At 42.1% G+C, this 20,875-nt stretch overlaps 1 long non-coding RNA gene across 7 annotated transcripts in view; it reads right to left on the bottom strand.

Moving 5' to 3' along the window:
* The window catches only part of LOC118172504, a 47,602-nt gene that overhangs the window by 20,679 nt on the left and 6,048 nt on the right, over positions 1 to 20,875 (bottom strand). For all 7 annotated transcript variants that reach the window (XR_004753735.1, XR_004753732.1, XR_004753730.1 and 4 more), the window contains 2 exons: positions 3,905 to 4,084; positions 1 to 3,049 (listed from right to left, as the gene is read on the bottom strand). This is a non-coding gene — a long non-coding RNA (uncharacterized LOC118172504). The remainder of the gene's footprint in view (positions 3,050 to 3,904; positions 4,085 to 20,875) is intronic.

Below are 20,875 nucleotides of genomic sequence, written 5' to 3' on the forward strand. Positions count from 1 at the left end.
CTGGAGGATAAAAAGGGTCTTGAGCCAGGAAGCCAGGGCTGGGAGCTGGGCTGTGCCCGTCTCCCCATTTGACTTTCTCTTGTTTGTTTAGGCGCCTGTTCAGTGAGACTCCAAGGCACGTGGTTGACTCCAGCACCGGTAGCTTCACAGAAGTCAAATGAGAACAATAGGGCTGTTAAGCTGTTCGAGTTGGAGCTGTATGAACGTGTTCCCTTCAGTCTGGTGGCTGAATGGCAAACTGGAAAAAAAAAAAAATTATCAGGTGGGGTTGACCCCAAAACACCTAATGTTTTGGTGCAACAAGCATAAAATCTCCCCAGAGTTTCATTTGGGGTCAATTCAGCTTGCTTTGATTGATCTAGAATGGAAGTTTGCATTTTGTTTGCATTTTTAAAGCAAAAATTAAACAACAAACAGCTCTAGCTGAAAAAAAAACCTCAATTTCAAAATGTCAAAAGTAAATTTAAAGTAGTGACAATTTGCTCCCATAGCAAGAACTCTAATATTTCCTTTATTATATTACTTGCAAAAGTCATGAACAAAAAAAGGTTAATTTTGAAATGTAACTGGCTTTAAAAAGGTCAGAATGACATAGTTTATTTTGAAAATACTGATATGAAACATTTAAACTTTCCTGAGAAAAGAAATTCCCCCAGTTTTATTTTTGACAAAACTCTTTGTTACATTCAACCTGAATTTGTGAATAGTTTTCCACTTCAAATTGCACTTTTGGCAAACTTAGTCTATCCTGGAAAGATTCCACCAGCTCTGTTGAAACTGGCACATGCTCACATACTTCACTGAATAAGAGATTTCATCCTGTAAAATGGGGATAAGAATAAAACTTCCCCACTGATGAAGAAAAATCTATAGGCTGAGTTGTTAAAGTCTGTAAAATATAAATGTCTCAGGCAGACACCAAAGGTTTTGACTTCCCAAAATACAACACTTCACAGTGAGAGGAATTCTTCTCTGTGTCTTAATGGGAACTAGATTAGATCTTAAAAATCCTAACTAGTTAGATGAATAAAGAGCTAAATGATAAAACAAGCTAAAGTGCTTTAAAATTATGATATAGAAGGCCTCTAATTTGCAGTATTGCAATATAGCTGCTCAGTTTAGTTTGAGGGGATAAATGGACACAGGCACCCTGTGTCTGGCTGCAGGAGGGAGGCACGTAAGGATTCCCACTGCAGCAAGCACATGGGGGTGGTGTGCTGTGTCCTGCAGCAAACAAGGAGGGAAATTCTCTCGGCTGCAAAAGGTCTAGCAATGCACCCATGCAGGTGTCACAACCAGTGTCGCGCTTGTCTTTTCCTCTTCCTGACCAGAAGGGGATTTCAGCATGAGCACCAGCAATCAGAATGTTTTGGGTGGAATTTTTCTCTTTCATTGTATGTGACACGTTTGAGACTTGAGTTTTGCAACAGACTTGTAGCCTATGGCGGTGGGCAGGAGAGATGAGGCTTCACTGTAATGTGGAGCACACATACACAAAAAGAAAATGGATAAAACATTAAAATGACAGCTTGCTGAGGTGGCTCTTTGTCGGAGCGGCTTTAGCATGATCACAAAGTGATGTGCAGTAGTTGACATAGCTTGCTCCGACATGGTGAAACAAAATCGATGCTTAGTTTGCCCCATTAGACCAGGATTTGCTACATGCACAAAATTTCCCAACCAGGCCACAACAGGTGTGCCAACAAAATTGTGAATGTACAAAGAGATGTGTCTATACAGTAGGCTTGAATCAAACATCTAATCAAACTTTGTCGAGATGGATTCAGAGGTTTAATCAATGAGCCGTGCTCTGCAGCTCAAGTCCGTTGTTAATTTTAGAATGGTTTTGCACCCCATGCAATGTGACAGCATAGATGCAGGAAACAATGTCAGAGTTAATAAAAAAAAACTTAGAGCCAGGAGAAGAGTAAGTGTTTTGGGCAAAATTCTGGCTTCAGTAAAATCAACGACAATACTCCCACGCCCTTCTGCAGAGCCAGTCCCCTTGCCTACAGACAAGTCAGAGGACACTCCATAATATGAATATTCATTTCATTGGGTTTTATTTTTTCAAAATACTTTGAGCTTCTGAACATAATTTCCAGTGAGCTTTTGTTTAGCTCACAAAGGTCAATTAATGTAATTCCTGAGCTTCTGGATCAAGTTTTGTGTAGATCATTCTCTCTAATGCATCTGCCTGTCATGAACCACTCACATCTTGTATTTTCACTTAATTCCCTTTGAAGTTACCTGTATGTCCAAAGTTAAGCCTCTTTTTAAAATCTTTACAGAATCGGGGACATAGTTTTCATAATTCTCCATTCAGCTGATGTGGTAAGAGTAATAAAAAAGGGCTGTGATGTATGTAGAATTACATGCTGTGTTCTTCCTCTGAGCTGCTGCATTTCTATGGCAGTACAAAAAGCCCTGTCTGCAGGGAACATTGTAGTGGCTAAAAATCCATATTTTAGTTTTCTCCATTTGTTCTACCAAACTGAACTAACAGGCACAACAAACATGCATACAACTGTGCATACAAGTATTTAAGAGCAGCAATCATACGAAAAGGCAGTGCTGGATGCTGGAAAAATATGCACTTGTTTCAACCATTCTAAAAGTATTTTTTCGAAGACTAAAAATGGAAAATATTCATGTGCTAATTACCACAGGATGTGCAAATATAGGAAGGGTTTTTTTTGTGTGTGCTTTTAGAACTTTTACAAGAAATGTTGTGTCATTTAATTCTCCAATAGCCTGAATTTTTAAATTTACATTCCTATTGGTTCCACCGAGATTATTTTATCATCTACAGAAAGAATAAATACCCATAAATATAATAAAAGCTGATTGCATAACATGTTATTTTTTTAAAGAAAAAAGATAACTTATCCTAGCTGCTGCCAAATATTTAAGTCATCTCAGTTTCTAGCATTCACTCAAAGCTCAAGGACTTCAGCTGGGCGAGCTCTTCCCGGCAGTGTGAGCGCACACATGCGTGCAGCTCAGCCTCCCGCGGCAGCCGGGCTGGACCCACTTTCTGCAGCTGCAACTGTTGATGAAGAGGAAAAAGGCTTTAAATGACAGATGCCAACTTCCCAGCCTCTTATCTCTATGGACAAAAGGGAAAATTAATCCTCCACTTTTCATGACTCCCAGTGAAAATTTCCCTGGCTCTTCCCATGTGTTTTGTGAGTCCATGCTATGTCAGGGACATCCCGGTCCCCCACAGGCACCACACTTAAGCCAGCCTCAGTACAAAGGTGCAGCTTTGGCTTCGTTTACAGTTAGGCATCAGAAAAGCGCGCGCTCCCCTTTGTGCATGCAAAAGCAATGCTCTGTGCATGCACTGAGATAGGGAGGGGTGCCCATCAACACGGGGCACCCGGCACAGCCACCCTTGGAGGGCATCTACTGAGCATTAGCTTGGAGAGGCCTTGTCTAATGCAGCACTGGCAGGGCTCTTGTAAATAAATAATAGGCGCTCTGCTCTCCTAGCTCTGCTTTTCCTACAGTAGCAGTTTCAATTTAAATCTTTTCCATCACTGCTCTTCTTTTCAGCCTACGTTTTTGAAACCCAGCACTTTATTTTGCTCTTCCAGAAACGCCTGTAACAGCTGAGCCAAGAGAGCCCTTTTCCAAATGGACTGTGAAAGAGTTAACAATGCCCTTTTATGCAAAACCACTAACAACCACGAAAAAAAAAAAAAAAAAGGAAAAGAAAAAAGGGGGGAAAAAAAGAGTTTTTAAACTGAGAAATGGAAAGTATCCAAATTCTAACCGAGAGTAAAAGCGCAGGGAGAGCAAAATGCACAAATCATTCTGGGGTTCAGAGTTGATAAAGTTATTAAAAAAGAAAAAGGGAGTGGGGGGAAGAAAAAAAAAAGCCTTCAGTTCTGCCCTATACCTTGCGGCTGTGCAGGCAGGGAACAGGAGGGGAGCAGAACGAGTCAGACAGGAGCCGGGCACCGCAGCCCCATCCCCGCGGGGCTTCGCAGAGCAGGCGTGGGGCACGGGCTGCTGCTCTCCAGCTCCTCTTGGCATGAGCCGGGTCGGTTTTGCTTGCATAAACTCGGCACTTCTTTGGCTTAAAAAAAATAAAAAAATTATTATTAGCAAGTGGGAGAAGAGAGGCTTTTAATACAGCCTGGATCCGGCCGGAGCGCGGGGTGGGGTTTGGAGGGCCCCAGCCGGCTATTGGGCCATCGGCTTAGCAACAGCATGGAAAGGGCCAACCCCAGCATTTTTACAGCCGGGCCACCTTCCAAGGATGGGTGCCAAATGCTCCGTTCCCCTGCCAAGAAAACAAACAAGGGCACTTTTAAAAACTCCAGAGTTAAAGGGTGGGTTTTTTTCCTCCTCCGCGAGCTATCCCCACTCACAGTTAATGATCTCTTTCCCTTTATCGCAGAAGTTCAAGCTTCAGGGAATTGTTGCTTTTGCAGGTTTCAGTAGTCGCTTCCACTTTCACTGTATGTGGCAGTTTCACATCTCTGCACGCTGGAGCAGGCAGTGGAGTTCACTCAGCTGATTTCTCTTCAGATGCTGTAGGTTCCCTCATTTCTTTCTTGCAGGAGAAATCTCTGCCGCGTGTGTTAACGTTGAAATCTGCTCGTTATTTTGCATTTATATAACTCACCTAATTTACTCCTGGTGTCGTTCTGTCATCTACCTCTTCATTCATTGGAAAGCTGCTAAAGGGGAATAAGAAGCACACACATTTAAATAGGCAAAAAGTGGCTTGTAGCTAGGAACACTTTTTCTGCAGAGAAAGAAGAAAGTTTTGGAACTCTCCTTTCCTTTTATTAAAGACATATTTTTACATCATAGTTTTAATGTGGTCTTTCTTACATATTAGTCTCTGTGATTGCTGAAACTGGGGGAGAGCCAAGCTATTGCTGAAGAAATATGGACCACATTTTTTTTTTTTCTACCAGCTGAGGAATCTCTAGGTCCATATCATGACACAAAATCTCTCCTTTCCCTGTGAAGGAGAAAAGCACAGAAGTCAGAGCCCACTTCCAAGAAATGCCAAGTGGCTCCAGGTCCCAGTGGCTTAGCGCCTACCCAGACAGAGGGCTCTTGCATTGGATCTTGACTTTAGCGTACTAGGGGGAAAACATGAAACAGATTTCTGTTGCTGTTGTCATTGTTGCTATAAGACACTTTGGTATGAGGTGAAGCCAACAACACCTCTTGGGAAATATTAAATGCTTCAGAAGAAAAGGCCTAAAAAGGCCGACATTGCAGCCCTTTCTCATGCAAGTCATTCCATTAATTCAGAGACTGCTCACATGAGTAAGGCTAGCAAGGTCAGGCCTTTATTTACACACAGTAGCACCTCCGAAGGTTAAAGGATGTCATTTGCAGTCATGATCCTGTTTCACTTCCTACCTCTACCTCTGATTTACTGGGCAACCTTGAGTAAATCACTTAACCTCTCTAAGATCAAGTTTACCCAAGTGCAAGAACACTGTGAGCCTCCAACAACATTTGCAAAGTGCTTTGCGGTCCTTGGAGGAAAGATGTACTTGCAAATTATCAGTGTAGATGCTCTTAAGGAAATAAATCTAAGTTTCTGTGTTTAAGCATGTGTCTCAATCTCATTTCTGCTTAAGAGTGGCTATACACCATACTCTCCTACTTAGCTTTCATAGGAAAAATATGCAGGAAAACAGCTTGAAAGAGCAACTCACTTAATTGCAGTCAGGTCCCTCGATCTGGAGAGCTGGGCTTTGGGCATGCAATCAAGTGTACTTTATTCTCTAACAAGTTTTATCTGATATATTTGAGGGACACGTTTCTGCAACTGCGTGCTTAAGGTGAGCATGTAGTTCCTAGAAGCAGTAACCACGGTTTGTGCACTGCCTGCTTTCACAAACCACTCAAACATACAGTTATAGAAAACCTGGGCTGGAGAAGTTTTTTTTCTGAGGAAACAAACAAGATGACAGGAACTTGTGTGGTTGTGACTATGCTTCAAGACCCAGGCATAAATAGGAAATATATGAACAACAACAGGAACCATACAAAAAAAAAGAGTTTGGGTAAAGGTTCACTGCAGTGAGAAGAGGAAAGGGGCTTCCTTTTTATCTGTACTGGTTCTGCTTATCTTTTACTAGAGGTTGTTGTTTGTGATGAGGAAGTAGAACAAGAAATCCATTTTTTTTCCTTATGACACAGCAACATTCATAACCTAATAACTCAGAATAACATCCCTTCTGCCCTAAAGAAATAATCTGACTAAATTAAACCAAGACTTTATCCAGAGATTGTCCAATTCTATCGTAAATTTCCATTCAGCTGAAAGGGTTTTGAATAAAGCCTTCAGGTGGGAATCCAGCAAAGTGAAGCAACATCATTAATGCTTGATGTGAATTCAGGACTAGGATCTTAATTTTTTTCATTTGTCACCTAGCCAAGCGAAGTCCTACATAGTTTGGTGGGAATTTACAGCATGACAAAACAGGACAAAACACCATGGCACATAAGGACAACTGGATCAACCTAGAGGCCTTGAGCCAACTGTCGACTGCTAGGCATTGAAGAGCAATTTATCACCCTATTTTCCCCCAAAATACCTTCCTCTCCAGCACTGCTGCCTCCAACATGCTCCAAGTAACTCCACCACCCTCTACAGTACATTTTACAACCATCCAAAAATGTATTTTATTTCAGGGGTGCATACATTGTGTCAGTAATTCCTACATACCCATAATTGGTTTTACAACACTTGGTTAGAGTAGGTAGTATAATTTGCCAAGAACCTGATATGAATGCATTTCATAACATGCTTTATATAATCCATTATTAGAGAACACTGCTGTATCTGTAATTATGTTTGCAAATGCATTTTATTGAGTTCTACATAAAAGCATGCAGTATTGCAACCAGCTCTTAGGCTGCAGAAGTGTATATCCTTTATTTCTTTCCATATATTTCTTTTTTTTTTTTTTTTTTTTTTTTTTTCTGTATATTCAACAGTAACAAAGGGGGAAGTACAAACTTTAGCCTTGATTTCCTATCGGACTCCCGCCCCTGATCCAAGAATCCTTGAACCTGGGGAAAGCCAAGACCTTCACTAGAATCCTGTCATTTTTATCTGCTTTAGTTCTAAATAGCAAGAGTCATTATGTGAATTCTGGCTCCAGACCTATGAAACCTTACAGTGTTTCTTCAGTCCTTGACACCACTGCGAGAGGCAAAATACATGCGGTACAGGCTTACTTTTACCTGCAGAACCCGCACAGGACAGCTGGAATCTACTACATCTTGTGCTAGAAATGTTGAACAGAGACTGATTTCCCAGCCTCTTTTTGACAAGATGTGAGCCAAAGAGAATCCGAGCTGACTATCTCATCGCAAATTGCCTTTGTGTGACCAGCAGCTCTGGGAGGAGAGTTGCCTTCACTGTTTCCAACACCCACGTGGCTAAGGGCAAGCAGTGGAGCTTAGGCTCTTGCCTACAAATTTCCAAGAAAACCTCTCCTTTATGTTGTTAATTTGCAGGAGTCAGGCAGTTCAACCAGCAGCAGCATCTGTTCTCATACTGCCTTTCCAATAAATGCCCTTTCATTTAGGGTTTATTAGTTCATATGGAGTTTAAATCCAAGGCCATCCGAAGCACTTTCATACATAGAGCAAATATAATACCAAATACTACTGTTGTGAACTTTAAAAATACCGGATATGTGAGTTTTGGTGCATTTTTTTCTCTTGCATGGAAATACAGTAGAAACGTAGTAAAAACCTGGGACAAGGTGAATTAATTACAGTTCAAGCCATTTTCCATTTATGGTGAGCTTTCTCCCTCCTTCCCAGCCCCTGAAGGAACTGCACTGTAAAACACTCTCTCTAATAGGTTTTATCTCATTCTGCCTTGCCTCCATTTTCTCCAGCTCCTCTGGTGAATATTTGTCTCCTCTACCTGCTGCCCAGTTAAATCAGCCTCGGAGGCAGTGACATATGCCAGATCACGGGGGCTGTCACTTTAATCCCCTCTGCTCATATTTTTCTCCTCCTAGCGAGGCTCTGGGGGCAGATGTTTAGAGAAGGGACCCCTTTGCTGCCTGGCACACTGAAGTCCTGATGTTAGCTGCTAATTACAGGAGTCAAAATCCTGGCCTTCACTGACAGTACCCAGAGTTAAGCAGCCGCCTTCACCCAGGCACAGCAGAGTGCAGGTGCTAGGCATTAGCAAGGAAACCTTATGCTCCACCAGGGTGTTTCAGGAGCAATTCTTGCAGCTTTAACTCAACTATCTTGTCTAATTCCTGCCTGAAGGCATAGGCCTCCAGAAGGTGTGCGTGCTAACACCAGCCGGCTCTCATCCTTCAGCCTTCCACAATGAGCTATTTTCCCACCTGGCAAGGAGGAAACAAAGATCCAAGAAGCTTCCATCTCCATCCACACCCCAAAGTGGCTGTGACTCCTGATCCTTTAAAATCAGAGGAAATACCTTTATCAACTTCATATGGCTCCGATGGAAACCACTTTACAGTCTCTCTGGGCCCAAACCGCCATCCCCACTGGGCTTTTTAGAGGTGTCTATTTTTTTCTGCCAATCCGACTAGAACACATTCTTCCACTGGCAATTTTTCTTGGGCGCTTTAGGGTTTCTGGTGGTTTTGCTAAAAAACCCCAGCTACATAAACCTTCTTCTGTTTCTGGCACCTTATGGAGCACCCTAATATAAGTCTTCCTCAGGGCAGGGGAAAGTTAAGGCTAAGCCAGATGAAAGCTTGATAGACCAAAATAACCATGATTTATTAGTGGGCTACAGGTTTGGGTTTTAAACTGATGTTTATCAGGGAAACACTGGGAGGGGGGAAAACAGTCAAATCACTGATTAATGAAGGCACAATGGCAGAAGCAGCCAAATTCTAGCTCCTGCCTGGTGGAATAGAGTAAAATGGACCATAGCCTCTCATTATCTTCCTGTTCCCCTACAATCAGAGCTTGGGGAGATGCTTGCCCTCTGCCATCCTGTAAAAACAAGTAAGATTTTGGTGATCCCTTTGGGAAAGATACAGTTCCCAACACCATGCGTCTCTTTTCCAGCTAGAACTTAACACCATCACTAAACAGACAATGATATAACACATGTTTCTAAGTGTGAGCATCCAGGGAATGATAAATTGAAGGTCTGAGTTTTAGTTACATTAATAATGCATACAGAAATGCTATTTGGAAATAAGAAAGTAATACATTTTATGCTATGCAGTTTGCGGGGCAGGAATGGAAAGAAGAAATTTAGTTTTACATTTCCTTTGTAATGCTGGGTCAAGGTGACTCCCAGCAGAAGCTGGAACAGCCCCACTGGCAACCTCCTACACACCTACTTCATATTGCTCCAGCTCCTCTCCACAGCTTAGTCATTTCTCCAAGCATATTGTAGGGGGAGAGCTGGGAGAGATAAGGCACAGAATTGCCTATCCCCTCCCTAGGATGGCCTGGGGCATGACATGGGGACTCTTTCCACTCCTTTCATTCTGTCTCCTGATCAGAGTAAAAAGCATTTCAGTGGGAAAACTGTGCCTAAGGATGTAGTTGTAAATCATGGAATGAAACGGCTGGAGCAAAGCTCTCCATTTGTTATTACTCAAAAGCAAGCAAGCAAACTGTTTTTACTGAACTTCAATGACCACACAAACTTTACATAAAACCAGTGTGTGAGCGTTCACGTTGCAGCATGAGTTTGCTCCAGCTGTACTGGTACAAGATGGCAGAGCAAGGGCGTTTGAATTCTGCACGTTCAAGGAATGCTTGCCAGATTCTGCTCACCGGCTTTGCCTTATTTTAAGAGTTCTTGATTCAAACAGTAAATGAAGAGCTCTAGCACACAGACAACTTTGAAACAAACCCAAAGAACACTGCGCTCTCTGCAAAAGGACTTCTCACACATGCAGCTGCTTTTACTGGTGGCTGTCATGAGAGAAATTTGCAGCTGGGGACATTTCGATGAGAACTGAATGGGACATTGCTTAACAAGGCAAGGGGACAGGCTTACCAGCATCCCGCTGTGGCGGCAATTAAATTAGCCTCTGAGCCTTAAGAAATTAGGATGATTCAGAATGATTTGGGTAAAAGAAAATATTCCCTTAAAGGATTCGGCCATGGCTCCTCAGAGTGTGGAGGGTGGGAGAGGAGTGCTTCCCAGTCCTTGTGCAAAGGTGAACTCTGCCCAGAAAGAAATCTGAGCCCACTGCAGCCACCTAAGGGCATTCCATGAACCAAAATGGAAAATTAATTAACAGGGTGAATCATTTTCTGAGACTTACTCAGTTTTGCACAGCTTTAGTTTTTGTCTTTTCTGTCAGTGGAGAAGCTCTTGATCCAAGCCCGTGTTTACAGCCAGGTTTCCATAGAGCCCTGTCGCACACAGCCAACTTGTGTGAATGACCTGCAAGACCTGTTTACAGACCTCCATTACAGAGCCTCTCATTTTCTTGGATGATTATCGTAGGTGTCAAATAAAGCTAGATTACCTGTTTTATGTCTTAGAATGATAAGCAAGCCAAAGCAAGTCACTTGGCTCGTGTAGCTATACAGGTATACCTAGATGCATGCATACATACATTATTTCAAACACTCAAGGCAATCTTACAGCCCTTCTTGTTGAGATTTTGAAATCTTTTTATTTTACCAAAACGTCCCACTTGGTTAGGTGATGCTGCCACTTCAGCTTCTCTGGCTGAGCTGCAGAGCTAGTTTGCATGAGTTGAAAGAGGATGGGGTGGCCAAAGCAAGGAGAATTAAAGGGGCTAAGGAGCCCTTTTTCCAGAGGACTGGAGTGGTCTTCCCCGATGGGGGGGACATCTCACCCACTACATGGCTCACTGGTGGTGCCTGCAATGGTTACAGGAGGTGAAGCATGTGCTGACAGAGCTCATTGCTGGGAAGCTTATAAATGATTCCTGGCACTATAGTTGGCAGTGGCCAGTGTTACCAGTCCTGCCATTGCATAACATCTGCACTTTACCACAATCACCAAAACAATCAAATGAGAAAAGCATGCTAACGCTTGTTGGGAGAATAAACTCAGCACTCGCTCTAATATCACACACTTTTTCGGCTTGCAGCTCCACCTCCTTCTCCTCCTCTGCCTGGGATGAGTGGGCTCCTGTGCTGGTACCCGGAGGCCCCACCTTCCTGGGTGTGGTGTGGACCGAGCCCCGCTTCCCCTGGGCAGAGATGTGCTCAGGCTTCGGGATGCGCTGACTCAGTGATGCACGGCTGATTGCGAGCTGCAGTTTCAGCCAGCCAGCCAGCTCCAGCTTGCGTATAATATGCATTTACCAACAAACAGACACAACCACAAGCTTCTTTTATAAACGGATTCCAGAGCCTGGACAGCAGAGAGCTGGCTCGGGCTGCAGACTTACAGAGTGCAAATGAGGGTATGTGGGAGGCCTGTGCAATGATGGCCTTCGCGCTCCTACAGCTTGGGTCAGCTAAATTCTCTGCGAAGCCCCATTCCTCAGCATAATCGAGAGATGCTCGGAGGCTGCTCTAATTAAAACAGATTGCCATGGCCCCGGGGAGGCTGTTAGAGGAAATGGAGTTCAGTCGGACCTAGGAAAGCTCTAGGAAAACCCCCTTTCTCGTCCACCTATTCTAATATATTAATTCATGCCCTCGGAGGATCCACTTCTCAGAGGTACGCCCTAAAACCCAGCAGTCAAGTCCCTGCAGGACAAGCCACAGACTGGAATAGCCCTCGCGAGAGGCTCAAGTCCTCACTTGAGAGCAGCGCACTCCCTTTCACAGAAAAGATGTTCTAGCTGACAAGCTGCTCCTCTCAAAAGATGAGGCAATATCCCCTGAGAAGAGAGGATGTCTCTCACATAGACAAGCTATTCAGAGATTTCTGGGCCCAGTCCAAAATCAATTGAAGTACATGGCAAGTCTTTCCACTGATTCCAAAGAGGTTTGAATTAGGCCCAAACGTCAAAGCCAACACCATAAACTCTGCCTGGAAGCCAATACGCAGCCAAGTACCGATTCCTCAGCATCGGTGTCATGTGCTTACAGCAAGATACCCTGCTTACTCAGCAGGCTGCCTGCGTTCAGCACCAGCTCCTCGTTTCCCCATGCGTTCCGCTCCCTTTGCTGCATTGCAGTTCTCAAGTCCAGGTGGCAAAACATGGTCACAGCACCGAGGTCCATAGCCACGAGGAAAGGTCACAGCGCTTGCTGCCATGCAGAGACAGGGTGAAAAAAAGGGCAAAAATCAACAAAACAACAAAGTTCCTGTACACAAGGAATGGGGTCTCTGAGCTCTCAGCCAATTATGTTAAATAGTGGAAAAATCTTTATTCCCCCACAACCAAGTGGAACAAAATGATGACACAATGGCCTCAGTGCTTTAATCAGCAGGACAAGTCAAGCCTTTTATTCCTTTGTATATTCCAGTCAATGGAAAGTTATTGCTTAATTAACCCCCTTGAATGAATACCTGATAATTAATAAACCCATATACTGTACCCCAAGGCTTTGAGTTTAAGAAATCTCTTCTGTTCAAGTATGAAAAAAGAAAACATGCTGAACTAATGGGAAATAATTCTGGTAGAAGGCAAACCAATTAGGATTAGTGAATTCCATTTCATTTAAAGTTCCAAGATAGAGAAGTAATTTATCTAGTAAATTAATAGTGTTAGTGACTTTCCTAATATATTAGCAAGTCTTTCGTATCATATTAGTGAAAACCAAGCTGGCTAATACAATAAAAGACTTATTATAAAGGTATGAAGGTTACTAATGTGATAAGATTTTTGCATCCAATTAGTATTAAAAGAACGCTGCTCGAAAATGGACTTTTATATTTATTTATATGATTACACAGCCTACTGTAGAGGCCACAACTTTTATCTCAGCAAATTGCTAATTCCCCTCCCAAATTTGGAGCTACTGTATGTTATGTTCCTATGCAAAACTGCATGTGTGCCTGTATCTGTAGATCTGCATGTATAACTGACCCAGATTATTTGGTCTGGCTGCATTGCGTTTAGCACTACCCTACAGTGGTTTTGCATTCTCTTAACCTTGGATCAGCTAGAGACTGGCCTAATCAGATACAGCAGCCTAAAGGCAAAACAATTAAGCTGAAATTATCATATGGAATCAAGCCAATGCTCCATCTTGTCTGGTATCCTGTCTTCATCAGTTACTATATCCTCCCACCTTCTCTGGAGCAAGGTGAAAAATACCTGCTGTACGGAGTTGATGGAGCAACCTACTCATACAGGCATTTCCTCAGAACTGAACCAGACACTAGCTTCCTGAATAAAACTGCAATGTTTCTGTCCTTGTTAAAATCCTAAATTATAAGCTTTATTAGTATAATACAAAGCCATCTAACTATCCCTGTCTAAGGACATGCTAACATGCCTGTGAGTTCAAGAGGGGACTTTTCAATGGCATGAAGAAGTATTTATCCTGTTTGGGTTAATTTTAAAATATCCTCTATTTTACTCTGTATTAAAAGAAAACACATGAACAAAAATGTTGTTTTCTGTGAAATATTTCAGCTACTTCCCAATACCTTTGCCGTGGGCGCAGTAGCAGAAAAGCAGATTTGACTTCAGTTCCAAGTGCAACCAACGTTACTCAGGCTAGTGCAAATGAACAGAAAAGACAAAAACCCAAAAGAGGTTTTGCTATGTTTATTTTCCCGTTGTTGCACAAATGGGTAAAATTTTGGACCTTCATATATTTAATCTTATTTATTCTGACAGTTTGGGTGTATTTGCCTACACACATGCTTTTGCAGTGTGTTTATGCACTGTCCTTGGAAGAAGGCTTTCAGATCATTATAAAATCCCTTCTTACAGGGTCAGCAGTAGGACTGTACAGAATCAGAAATCTACACATGGGTGCTTAGAGATCAATTGTATTAGAGAATATAATTGGTGCTATTTTTCATCTTTAAAGTTCCTGCAAGAGTATTTTCCCTAGGTAGATCAAATTAGTAAAGTAGAAACAGATGCAGTCGATTGTCCACAGCTCAGGTGGAGGTATGGGTGATAAAGACTGATCACAGCCAGGGTGAGAAGATATATTCCTACACATTCCACCAAAATCAGAACTGTGACTGATCTGATTCACTCCACATCCTTAAATCACTGGAAATATCATAGTCTGGATTTCAGATTTATGTCCCACTATTTCATCCCCCTGAAAAACATCTTATACACCAACTGGAATTTTGCCTAACTTGGCAGCACTCACAATACTGTTATGTCCAAACCAAAGAGAATACAGCGCAATCAAAGGTGTATGCACGGAAAAGTTGAGCTGTATGTCAGGGTTTATACTGAAACACGACTATAAAGAGTTGATAAGATTAGGATAAATTCCACCCAAGAGGACAATGTGCACTTTTTCATTTTTATTTTTATTTAAGCCTTTTCCCATAAATTCATACCTAGACATTCTCCCATACATTCAAAGGGAATTGCTGGTGAAATGCAAGGTGAGTCTTTTAAGAACATTAGAAACTACATGGTTCTCTGCAGCAGTCAACCCGAGCCATCTCTGAGACAACTGCCACAGACAAATTCAGTGTAGAACCTATACTTCCCCAAGTGTAGGATGAATAACTATGCAAGCACAGTATATTTAACTTCGTGACTCATTTATTGCCCTTGTGGGGGTGAGAAAGGATCCCACATCATTAAACCTTACTCTAAGCATATAACTAACCAAACTTTTGTGTGTGCCTCTTTTTGAAACACCAGATTATAGTCACTTCTGGATTGAGACCACAGCAAAAAGTGGACTTATTTAAACTGTTTCAAGGGTGGAGGCAAAAAGGAGGAACCAGGAACAATGACAGAGATGGCAGAGGCAGAGCAAAGAATTCAAAGAGGAAAACAGGAACGCAGAAGGAAACAAGGAGCGAGACAAGCAGGAACAGGCATGTTAGGTACACCTGAAACCTTCATCTCCTTAACGTGGAGAAGGCATAAAGTAGGGATAAGGCCAGGATGGAGGCTTGGGACATAAGTGGTGGGCAAGTGTTTGAGCAGATGGCAAAAGGAGCCAGAGGTCACTGGGGACACCAGCAGTGCTGCTGGAAGAGCAACTGGAGAAGGAGAGAGATTACCAGAGAGCAAGGAGTTATGGATGCTTTAGGAAGAAAAAAAATGACTGACTGTCAAACCAGCACATAAAATAAGACAGCTGAAGAGTGAGGTCATGGGAACAACAAACACCAGAGTGGCTGTGGGGGCTGGGGGAAGCAAGAACAGTCATAGGAAATCAGATGATGATTTGATAAGGGAAATTCAGATTCAGAGGTCAAAGGGGAAGAAGTTGGTGAAAAATAGGTCAAGGGAGCAGCCTCCCTTCATTATTTTGCTCCTCAAACCTTTAATTTAACAGTTGCTAATGACAGACAGTGCACAAAATGACATTTGTATTACCCTCCAACCCTGATGTAAAAATAGGCATAATCCTGTTTTTGTGATGATTAATGCACTGTGAAAAAGATAATTAAATAAGGCCTGGTGTACTTTTGCTTTCTATGCCTCACTGCTACCTTCACTGGTTCCTGCTCAATCTCCTTGAAAATCTATTAGACTCTGCTCTCACCATTTTATCACTCTTCCTGCATTATGCTAGGCTTGCCCTGCCTGGGTTTTAGACCAGGAGCAATTCCTCAGAGGAGGCAGAACAAGGATGAGAACCGTCCCCTACCCATGTGGCTACTTGACCCTGATATATATTCCAGTACATAATGTTTTTACTGGTAATGCTTTCTCTTAATTATCCAATTTGTGCAATAAAAGCAACTTTTACCCCTTCATCTGGTTAGAAAAACTTCTGGCATCTGAGTTCCACTGAAGGTGATGTGCTTCACCAGCTCATGTTAAAATCTCATTTCTGAGAAGCACGACAGGGGAACAGAGGTGTTCTGAAAACATTAATACCCTGTCCGTGATATTTGCATATTTCTAGCAAACAAAGTTTTCAAAGTTTTGTTTTAGAATCTTACCTCTTTTTTAAAAAAAAAAATAAATTTCAAAATTGAAAAAGGCAACAAATTTCTGAAAATAATTTTTGCTTATTATTTTCTTTGCTGAGGGCCCAGAAATTTGCTGGATTTGATCATAAATGAGCTGTAGACAAATGTCAGCTTACTCTTGATGTCATCCGAAATGGATTTTCTTCCTTTGTGCTGCCCCATACATAATCAAATGCACATTCAAAATACATAATGCTCTGCTATTTTAAAATTATTGCTTGATCCTACGGCTGTGGAAAAGCAGTGGAGTCAGCCAGTGTTTCTTTGGGGTGAATCAGCAGCAGAGGCAGGACTGGAACTAAAGACATTGCAATACCTCCCTCTCTTCTTCCAGCTCCCAAAGCAATAAAACCTTTCTATTCTAAATTAGACTATTGATCAGTGGCTACCATTCCTAATGGACATCCTGTCTCTCATGTCTGGGATTAGGATGTTCTTTCTGCTGCTGGATAATCTTAGTACTGTACAATTGCTCTTTCTCTGCTAATGACTGACTATAAGAAGAAATGTTTCCTGGTTTCTTTTTGTAAAATATCATCAAACAGGATCACGTGAGAGGAAATAGCAACACCAATTTGTGATCTGCTGCTATCTGATCAAGTTCAGGCTAACTACCAGGTATGTGTTTTCTTTTCTATGAAGGGATGTTACATCATTAAACCACCATCTGCAACATGTTATAAGACACGTTGATAATTCAAGCTATCATGTCATAATATTCATTGGGGGGGGGGGGGGGGGGGGAATCAACCACTTTCTTTCTGCTCTTGTGACGGTCAAAGGATAAGCATGAGCTGAAAGTCACACCTACTGAATTTCTGAAAAAGTACCACAGCCTGAATATCTGCATTAAATACAGTCTAGATGGCCAAGCCTTCACTTGGGGTAGCCCCAACGTGATCAAATTCAAGCACTTTCTGATTACATGAGAAAAAGGGCAAGATGTTCTTTTTTTCCCTGTGACCCAACACCCACGGATGTTCTCACACAATGAGATGAGCCTCAGTCACGCACTCAGCAAATCATGCATTTTGTCCCAAAATGGGTATGCAGCAAGTGACGTGAAATAGAGCCTATAGAGCATTTTCCCTACCTCTTGGCCCTGTCTCAGGGCTGCCAGGCAAGGAAGATGATGGAAACAACAGCCGATAACCTCAATACTTCTCTACCCCTTCCAGACAGTATCATTTTAGGACAGTTCTTACAGAGCCTTTGTCTAGGAACAAGATCACCCATGAATCAATGTTTGTGTATCTCAGCTGTGATCCTGCAGTGAATACATCGTTACAGTCAGACTGAAGGCAACTTTAATCCAATTCTATGAAATCCCCAAATTTCAAACACAACTTTTGTTTGCGGTGTACCTATCCTATTCTCACCCAGCTTTTTCCTAGACTGTAAACATCCATTATCAACTCCGCACCCCACGCTGCACCCAGTGGCCAACTTGCATGCTTCAGGTTAGCAAAGGGAGAAAAACAGAATTTAAATTTCTCTACCAAATGTACCCTAAATTGTATCTTGCTAAACGTCAAGCACCAGTGGTGAATTAGCAGGCCTGACACACAGCTGGAACAGTGGACACATCTGGGAGGGCTGCTAACCCTCTAACTTCTCTCTGACTTCTCTGAAGTCCACAACCAGTGTGCAAATGGATGTCAAGAGAGGTGGGTTTTTTTGCTTGTTTGTTTGTTTGTTTTTTATTTTTTTCTTTTTTTTTCTTTTTTTCTTTAAGTGTTTTCTATCGTACCATGGCCTGGAACTCAGCACACAAGATGTACTATGGCATTATGAGATAGTGACAGCTGCTGAAGAAATGCTGTGTTATAAACACGCGATGATGCAGTGAACTGGCAAATCCATATGGCTGGAAAAATGAGGAGGAGGAAGAAGAAAAACGTATTTTGGATTATTTTGAATGAAGTAGACACAGTCTGCTTCAGCTTACTTACCTTAATCACTACTTCTTTTTTTTTTTTTTTTCCTGAATGAAAAAACAGGTTTATATACACATAAACAGATAACATATATATTTATATATACATCCACTTCAGCTATTGCTATTATGATCTACATGTGGCTGGAGAAGCAGAGGTGTTATATTGGCATGAAGTACCATCTCTCTGCTTCTTAGTTCTTTGAGCTCTTTGACTGAACAAGTAATATTGTGAATTGTCAGAGCACCAGCTCCTTCCAGCAGTCCCCTGAAGTCTATGTGCAGTTTGCCTCTCTGTTGTGCAGATGGATAATCTCCACACATATATACACCAGGGAAGGGTCAATTACTCACTTTTGCAGTGTCATCAGTCACGGAGGACTCTCTGCGTGTCAGAATAAATGAGCGTGGACAGGATGGATGTAGGACATCACTGAGGGAGACCCCAAAACCTCATGGAAATGTTTATACAGTTTATACATGCCCTCAGAATTGACGAATTTCAGCAAGCATATACATCCATTGCTTTTAAAGGGGCTGATAAATCCAAGTCCAGGACACATGCATCTTAGGAAAGCAAGTATTATGGCTTTTCAAAAAACTTAACGAGGAAATGGAAACTCACGGTCATATCAGTCCATATTTTCAAACGTGACTGCCACAGCTTGCTTCTCATTTCTGAATGCAAACTCCTAATGAAGGTGCCATTGTTTCACAAGTATTCTATGTTAACAGCAGCAATCCAGACTTTTCTCAGTCCAGCTCTTTTTGCTTGAGTCCTAAGCATAAGATTAAAAATCCCAATTTTGTCATGCAGGTTTGAACTTGCAGCTCAAAGAGCAGATGGAAACAGAAGCTGAAGCCTGTGAGTCTGCTGTTTTGTATGGCACTTTTCCATTCACCTTTAATCAATGATGTCTGAGAAATGAGGGCTCAACGAGTATGCTGTCCAGCACTGGCACTATTTCTGTATGCTCCACAATCATCCTCAGATTTTTATGAAGAGTTTTCTCCCCAGTGATTTTTTCGTTGTCATTTAGTGCCACTTTTTCAGATTTCCCCTTGCTGAACTGCTGGAGTGTCATCAGTGCATCTGTATAGAGTATGAGAATATATTTGGAAAGCTTATTTCCAAGGGCCATTGGAGATGACTAACATTTTTACACTGCACAAAAGAAGAGAAAATAAATTTAGGAGTAGCAAATAGAGCCACTGTGTTATTTCCTTCCCTGTAAATAAATAACTGTAGCACTTATATTCCAGCCATGGAGCTGGGTACCGAACATCTTTGTGGGGAAGACACATTTCTAACAGCCATAAACGTTCACCCAAGACATTGACAATGAAGGCTCAAGACAGCACAAATTATAGGGAACATGAAAGAAGCCCTGCTTCCCTTGAAGACACCACCTGTTTAAGCACCTGGGAAAAATTATTCATAGCACTTTACCACTACACAGACAATAAAGATCCTATGGAAATGTCTTTGTTTAAAATCAACATTTATGGCCCAGATTTCACAGAAGTGTATGTAAATCCTAACTGATGCAACAAATGCAAAATGACATCTTTAAAAACACGGGCCCTGCACACTAGGCTTCTGAGCACGCCAAACCATTTCAGCTTTAGATCTTTGTAGTTTAGGAGCAAAGACCTGAGATCAGGATTTTCTTTTTTCTAATCTTCACTCTGGGTTGCTTCACCTCAGTACTTATTTATATAACAATTTTCTCCCTGTACAATAACTGCCCTCCTCAGCTGAATACCTATTAACCAGAAAAGGGGAGCAAAATCCATTGGTATTCACCCTAACGCCACTGCTCAGCTTTGTGCCCTTGCCCAAGTCACTAGAGACCTGATCCTGTAAAAGCAGCGAAAACCTCTGCATTGGGCCCTTTCCTCTTCTCTGCAGATGGACAATCTCTGTAGAGACCGGGGAAAGGGGGACAGGAGGCAGCCCTGGACCACATGGGAACCCAGGTGATGGTGTCCCTACACCACGCTGTCTGTACCTAGGACACACGTTCAAGCCTTCCTTTCCCAACGTTGTGCCTGATTTACCTATCTGCAGAATGGGAGCTGTACTATCGCACATCATGCCAGATCACAGGCATAAATTAAGTTTTATGATGCTTCCAAGGAAGTTTAAAATATTGTTGTTTAACAAGTACTGCATAATTTAATTTTGAACTATAAATTTTACCATTTACTATCTTGCACTGTTTTGATTTGTTTTAGAGTCCTGTTTGAAGATCTTCAGAAACCAATTAACTGACTTGCTACAGAGATCTCATATTGACTCTTTCATTGCTGCTACCTTTTGTGAAGAAATATTTCACCAAGGTGGACAAATGTTTCAGGTATATTAGGTTTAAGTCCTCACATGGCAGCTAGGCCCAATCGTCCATGCGGTTGGAAGGCATCCTGCTGTGAAGGGTGCACACTCCTTAGGTATAAATGACTCAGGCGTTACTGAGTACCAGGAAAGATGGAGTCGAGGCACTTCTAACCCTTCCCTGAACCATTCTGGCATTGAACTAGATTTTTTTTTCCCCTTATACACAGGGAACAATGCTGTGGGGTCAAATATGAGCAAAGATTTCTTGTCTCCTTTACGGTTATCATCATGGTATCTCGGCCCCTACCAAACAGCATGAGATGGTACTACAGTGGAGTTCACACTTTCCGAAACACTTATTTGTAGTCACATAGGAAGCCTGATAACTTTTCTCTGCTTTCTAATCTCAGGAAAATACCAGGAACTGTCCTCTCCCCACCCCCTACTTCCTTTAGAGAAACCCCAACAGTCTTCACAGAAATAGGAAATGACTGTCACCTTTAGGCTTGTGGGTTTCTAGGTTAGAGATTTATTTCTTTTCTGTTTAAAAAGTTGACTCTTCCTTCCAGTTCTCTCT

The sequence above is a fragment of the Oxyura jamaicensis genome, chromosome 11, assembly GCF_011077185.1.
Source record: "Oxyura jamaicensis isolate SHBP4307 breed ruddy duck chromosome 11, BPBGC_Ojam_1.0, whole genome shotgun sequence".
Taxonomy (NCBI): Eukaryota; Metazoa; Chordata; class Aves; order Anseriformes; family Anatidae; genus Oxyura; species Oxyura jamaicensis.